Source organism: Pezoporus occidentalis, unplaced genomic scaffold, assembly GCF_034315485.1.
Source record: "Pezoporus occidentalis ecotype Australia unplaced genomic scaffold, CSIRO_AGI_Poc_V1 ctg11, whole genome shotgun sequence".
NCBI lineage: Eukaryota > Metazoa > Chordata > Aves > Psittaciformes > Psittacidae > Pezoporus > Pezoporus occidentalis.
Window position 1 is genome coordinate 13,895,229 of NW_026912886.1, and position 7,006 is coordinate 13,902,234.

A 7,006-nucleotide genomic window follows, 5' to 3' on the forward strand; every position below is an offset into this window, starting at 1 on the left:
TGAAACAATATTCACCCCTAAGCCTACTGCTAGAGTCTCTGGGTAACAACTTTACAGTCATAACAAGCTTTGAATCCCCTTCCTCCCCCCTGCAGAATTATAGATTGGTGAGCCAGGAGAGATGATTACAATTATCCACCTAGCATGAGGTGGTAATTTCATCAAATTGTGAAATTCACTGTACCCAGGCCATAATGTCTATATAGGAAGACATCCAATCTCAATGTCAATTGCATGGGACAGAAATAATTCCTGGGGTTTTGTGTGGGCAGGGTATAAGAGTAGCATCAGTCATACACTTGGTGTGGGACTGACCCACAGTCTTTCCAACTCCTTCAGAAAAGTACTAATCCATATTGAAATATATTTATTTTTCTTTAGGGACTCCTTTACTAGTTTTTTGAACTTGAGTCTGAAAATTATGGACGAATAATGATCTCCCAATTGCCCTTCCCAATCCTGATACAGCCAAAGAAGTTAATAAGCCACCTCTATAGCCCCCCTCCCTTCTCTGTACAGACATTTTTTACCACATGGGTGAACACAAAGAAATAATCAGATAAGAGATTTTTCTTCTAAATTAGGCCTCTTGTTTGTAAACTGAAAGAGTGCTAATGCAGTTCAAACTCAGCTGTGTACCACATACGCACACTCAGCCCAGGAGTATTATAAAGAGTGGGAGAATAGGAGGTTTTGTTCTATTCTTCGGTCTCTTTCTATATGAGAGGGCCATTCATTCAATCCCTATGCTTCTCTCTCTCTCTCTATTTCTCTCCATAATGCCAGCATTAGCTGCAAGCTGCTAGCTGTAAAAGTGCTTTGATGTTGACCTCTCACTGCCATTGACAGACCCTCATTGGTGGGTGAGTAGCAGAGCAATAAGGGCATGTGTGGGAGAAAAGAGGATGAAAGCCTGGACAGCTAGGAAGGGATAATATGAACAGATTCCTGCCTGTTCACTTAGTTTCTTTTTTTTTTTTAAACTGGGTCTTCTGATTACAGAGGTTATGAACCAGTAAAACTTCAGAAATGACCACTGAAAGCCTGCTGTACATGAAGAATCAGATAATTGTTCCAGCTCTTGCCTTGTAAAATTAAATCAAGCCATGAACTAAGCAAGAACGCGTAGGGGAGTTGAAAACATTTTCCTGTTTAAGGCAATGAAATAGTGGGGGTTTGTCTGGTACATACAGTAATACTGCAAGGGCAAGTAGCGTGTAAAATGGCATGTAGGGGTGACAGGAGAGTTGCCTACTAATTATGTTGATTATTGTTTCTTATCTTATGCCAAATTCTAAAGCATAAGTCTTAGATCCTTTTTAAAGGATCCAAACAGAAAGGTGCACTAAGAGGTTGAAAGAACTTAAAGAGGTTTCTGCCCCAGGGAGCACGTGTATGTATACACATGCATGTATGCACATAAAAAGCTCCCTATTGCTCCCCACGGTGTTCTTGCATATACTATAAGTGCTTCTATATTCAAATCCCAGTGGGGCCCCTGGCCCAAAAGCGGTTTTGCACCCTCCAAAAAGAGCTGGGAGATGGAGGGTAGATGAGGACCATGGGCCAGCTGTTTTGTGAAAGCGTAGCCAGCTAAGCTGGGAAACTGGAAAGCGTTATTGCTGCCTGTGCCCTATTGAGGCAGGATGTCTCCAGCCACTTCACCTCTGCACTCTCCCTTCACCTCTATGAAAGCTCTCCTTGTCATACTAATAATTAAACCCTAAGGCTCTAACTTGAAATGGCCAAAAGGCTCTGTAAGGCCAATGGAGGGAACAGGAGGGAGGGAAAGTTCACACAAATTTGTATTAGCAACCTTGGTTTTAGTTGCAATCTGAAGGGCCAACTACTGCAATAAAGCTGCATGCCTGACGGCTCCCATGGCCTGCGCTCTGTAGAGTAGCATCTGATCTTCTGCTTGTGTGGGACATGAAAGAATCTGTTCCACCTCCTTTCAGACCCTGCAATTACTCCCTGTGGGCAGCATTAGGCCATCAGAGTTGCTTAAACCATCCTAGGTGAGCTGTAGATCGTGGGTTCAGACCTGGCCTCTTGCCACTTGCTGTTATGTGGTGTGTAACAAAATGGAACAAAATGGCTGGAACAAAAGGAATCTGTTGTTGGAAAAACAGGGGAATGGATGAAACAGGTGCCCGTGTTACAAACTGCCTCGCAATAGCATTCATTAGCGAGCATGTCAGCAAGCTCAGCATTCAGATAATACTCGTGTTACAAACACTTGAATAAGAAAGAAGCCATCACTGGACTGAATTTATTCTTTAAAAATTATAAGGCATTCAGCACACACTTTTGGTGCAGAGACTCTTCACACATTAATCCACTAGAAAGAAAGAAATCTTTCACTGAATGATTAAAAATGTTCACATTTTGGAGGGGACAAACTTCTACAGCACTTTTTGCCTTGCCGTCTGCATTTGCTATCAGGGAACTAATTCTCCAGTCAATTTCACAGATGGTTTCCTGTCATTACTATACAATTGTATTTATTTGATAATAATTTTATAGGACTTTTTCTAGAGTGATTTGGAATTACATGTTCAGCTTGTAGCAGTTTTTGAAAGGTGTGTGAAAACTGCACTCAGTCAAAACTTCCTTGCCTAAACTTTTAAAATAGAAAATGCATTTCAATTGAAGCAAGAAATCTTGCTAGAAGTGTCTTGGTTAAAGTTGTTCAATGCATTTTTCTCTGTGCAAAGGGAAGTGTATATAACCCTCTCTGTTCTGTCACTTTACCTTTTGCTCTTTTCAACTGATTTGAAATAAAGACTATTTTCCCCTTTCCAACAAGAAATGAAATAGGACTTCACTAGTTTTTAAAAAAGGTACCATTTTTTAACTTGAAAGGAGACTGTGGCATATATTTTAAATTTTATACCTTCTTTTACTTTTTTTAAGGTAGCCATGATGAACTTAAAGACTTTGTCAGACACTGCAGAAAACTGTTTTGTTTTTTTTTTTTGTGCAAGTTGAAATTCCACCCAAAAGAGAGTATATGTGTCCTGTTTCTATTATTCTTCCTGGAAAGGTTCCTTCTGACATCAAGTTCTTGATGAATGTTTTCCTTTAAAATGTTAGAACGGTCCAGTCTCTGCCAAGGCACTGTGGTGCTCCTAAACTACCTGAGATCACAAACCTTTGCTGGTTGGTGGGGCTCCACTGAGCACAGTGTCACTGGAGCAAGCAAGGGTTTCTTGTATGGTCATTAAGGAAAACAGGTCTTTATGGGGCACTGGCTCCATTCTGTGACTTCTGAGAGGAGGTTTGAATCTGAATTATCTCCTTGAGGGCTATGTTACAGAAGCCTGGGGAGCTGTGAACATTAGGTCCGTTCTCCAGCATTTTCAGTTAACAAAGCCTTGGGGGATCCGGATAGGTAGTTGGAGTCTCCATTCAAAAGGATTAAACACATATCTCTGCCAGAGGTATGGCAGCTGTTTTGGTAGATATTTTGTATTCTGCCTGTCTGTGGGCTGCTGGAATCCTTACTGTTCCCTGATGTATCATTTCACTCCACTGAAAATCACAAGTGATAACTCAGGAGGCAATAAAATTACAGGGGTCACAGAGTACCCCCAGTATGCTTGAAATCAGGTCACCAACCTCACTCAGCTGGCCCTCTTGCTGATACCTCCCCTTTTCCCTTTTCTCCTCTCCCCTGTTCTCTGTGCCTCGATTGTTTTTAAGAAGAGCCAACTCTCCAGGACCTATAAATACAAGAGGATGTGGACAATGGATAGTACTGGAGAGAATACGTGTCTGCTGCCCTTTGGTCTGCTATGGCCATGTGTCTGGCACAGCTGGTGACACCCTGTACTCTGTCATGCTTTACAGTCTTCCAGTACTGCACAGAATGGAGTCCTGCCCGAGAGCAAGTCCTGCTTCAAAAGGAAACTCAATAAATATGTAATTGTGAGCGGGTGTGACTGTTACTGCCTCCCAAATGGTTTGATGGAGCATGTCAACATTGGTACTTTGCAATTTTATAGTATAAGCTGAGCGTGAAAAATGGAGTGAGTGAGGGAGAGAAGAGGAAAGGGATATGGATGCAAAAGGCAGAAAGTTTTGAAGTCCCAATTTTCTCATGGTGTTCACAGATGAGCTGTGAGTGGTGGAATGAACTGAATCAGTCTTTCAAATTCAAGTTTTCTCCCAAGACCAGTACAATCAAGACTCAACAGAATTTGTGGGAACTCAGAATATTGCAGGGGTATTTGCTTGATCACAGTGTTATCCTTGAATTTTCTCCTACTCTGTACAGGAAATTAAGAACTCCAAATTGAAGGGTACTAGGTGAATACCCAAAGCATCCATTGAAGATTTCCAACATACCAGTTACTTCATTGAATTCTTGTTCAAGTAAATGCCCCCTTTAGATGGTCTTTCTGTTACCCGATCTTTTGTTTGAGCTTATGCAGCTTCAATTTTTGCTGATTTTTATTTTTAATAACAATTCCCTGGAAAATGCTAAGCTGGACTTGTTAGGTTTTGATAAATTGGAGTACTGGTACAGGTATTAGGGACCTGCTGTACCAAGTGTTTCTGCTCTTGGGACCTCTTCTTCCTCTTTCAGAAGTACTGTTCATTCTTCACTGAGACAAACTGTGGCTCTGAAAAAGTCCAGTTTCACCGAGGGGTTTTGGTGTAGTTTAATTATGTCAAAGCAAGAAAACAGTGATGTTTTTTTTTCCCCTAAAAGCTGCCAAAGAAAAAAAATTGGAGGTGTGAACCTTTCTGTTCCTCCTCATTCCAGGCATCCTTGTTCCTGCTAGTTCTTTGCAGGAGCTCAGAGATCACTCTGCTTTGCTCATAAACCAGAAACAGTCTTCCTGCCTTGCAGTGGAGGGAAGACCTGTTCTAAATCAGTAAGGCACTGAATGCATTTCAGTTGGCTGCTCAGTAGGATGGGGGCAAGGAACTGAGGAAACCACCTACAGATGAGGCAGTTGTGTGAGTCATGAGAAGAGAGAAATGTTCAGCACTTCTCAGGAGGTTTTTCCCAGTTGTAGAGCGGAAGCTGAGCTCATAAGTAAAACTCCCAGAAAATATGAAGCTTTGTTAGTGCATGGACAGCCATGAGGAGGCCAAGACCCAGTGTTTGCTTCTAAGGGGTGCTCATCTTACCCAGGGAGCAGGAAAGCTTTCTTGCAACGGATGTTATTGTGCAGAGCTCCTCAAGGCAGGTTTGTTCCCTTGACTTTTAATATTCCAGTTTTTCTCTGTTTGTGATAGGAAATATGACTTAGGTTTCATTTTATAAAAATAATAAAGCCAGAAAAGTTTAAACTCAGATTTGGCCTCTTTGCTTTCTAAAAGAGAGCAGTAGACATTTTCAAAGGACCAATTCCAAAGCTTTATTATACTACTGCAAGGCCTGTAGGAGGGAAGAGTGTTATGCCCAACTCGTAATGCAGACAGAGAAAGATGGATTTTTAAATTATCTACCTTTGCTTTGCAACGTGAACATTTCAGGGCAATTATCCTGAGATAATGCCTACAAATTGCTGAAGACTTTGGGTTTATAATTGCTCGTGTTCATTTAAGGTTCCCAGCAGACTAGCCCAGGAAAATCACTGCCAGTCAAGCCAAGGTTGATGGTATACGGTAACTGAGTTTTTCTTAGAAGACAGACAGACAAGCAAATCAGTTTTCTTTAAGAGCAATAATTCTAACTAATTGTTTGGTTTCATTGTGTTTCCATAGCAGGAGCTGTAGTGCTTGGCAAGGCAGAACAGTGACACTTCCCATCCAAGGCACATCCATGTAAATGGGCAAAATGAATCCAACTGCATGAGGTTATTCTCGTACAGCAGTAAGTAGTCAGCAGCACTATACAGCATAGCCCTACATTTCCTTATTTACACACCAGTAGCCATTCCAGCTACCTTAAAAGTGAATCGAGATTTTACAGGGAGATAATGTTATCATGTCAATGCAGAAAGAAATAAGTGTAGCTGCCTGCCATGTCTGTCATTAAAGAACACTCCTTAATGTAATATTTAGCTGAGGTTTCAAATCGGCAAGAACATTCGTAATAGGGAACACCATTTCAAAGCAGGAGTGTGTTCATATACTCAGATAATTTGACTACAATTATATATACCTATTACCTATTTGTATATTCATATACCTATTTGTATACACATATATATTGTGTATGTAGCCTTACTGCCCACTAATTTTGTTGCGAAGCTCTGATAGCATTCCTATTACAGACATCCAGCACTGGCCTCAGGCATCCATTAGACAACAGAAGATTCATTTCATCATTATTATTTGCTAAGCACAAGCAGCATTGGCCAGTTTAGGTGTCTAAACTCCAGCAGTGTAAAATCTCCCCTTCTGTCCCTCCAACTGTTGCTGTTAGAGCAGCTGAATAACTGATTTTTCTCATCCAGTAACTAAGATTAAAGAAAAGAAATTATAAAATGGGATTTAGCTGACACTTCTGATATTTGGGGGAGAAAAAAAGATATATCACACAAGAATCAACCCTCCCCCTCTAAAGTGCATTGGGTTATCAGAAATATTTTGCTTGACCTATATCAAAAATGCTTGGTTTTTTCATGTTATTTTTTAATGTGCTTCAACAATATTTGAACTGAAAATATTTTGTAGAGAGAAATAGCAAAGTAGATGGGTAAAAATGTTGAAAGTGTGTCTAGACTTTTCTGAGCATTTTTGCTGTTTTGGGGGGTTTTATTAGAATTTACACATAGCAGTGGTCAGTTTGAAGTGAGGTTTTTCAGTGAAGAAACTAATTTCCTGAAAAGTTCCATCTAGGATTAGGAAGCAGGTAACATGCCCTGCCGCAGTACTGAAAATATCATTAGTACCCTGCTCAGGGACTAAGTGGTAGTTGCTAAATTATTCCATTTTTAATGGCTTATTTATTATAATGTTGGGGAAAGTTTTTATGCCTTTATGAAGTTGAGGGTATAATATGCTGTAGCTGGGTACGATACGGTCAATACTTATCCTTCCAGCT

General features: G+C 40.6%; 1 long non-coding RNA gene across 2 annotated transcripts in view; it reads left to right on the forward strand.

Annotated features, from left to right (window-relative positions):
- Window positions 1-5,950, forward strand: part of LOC134170268 (uncharacterized) — a 39,806-nt gene extending 33,856 nt beyond the window's left edge. For both annotated transcript variants that reach the window (XR_009967190.1, XR_009967189.1), the window contains exon 3: window positions 5,722-5,950. This is a non-coding gene — a long non-coding RNA (uncharacterized LOC134170268). The remainder of the gene's footprint in view (window positions 1-5,721) is intronic.
- The last annotated feature ends 1,056 nt before the right edge of the window (window positions 5,951-7,006 follow it).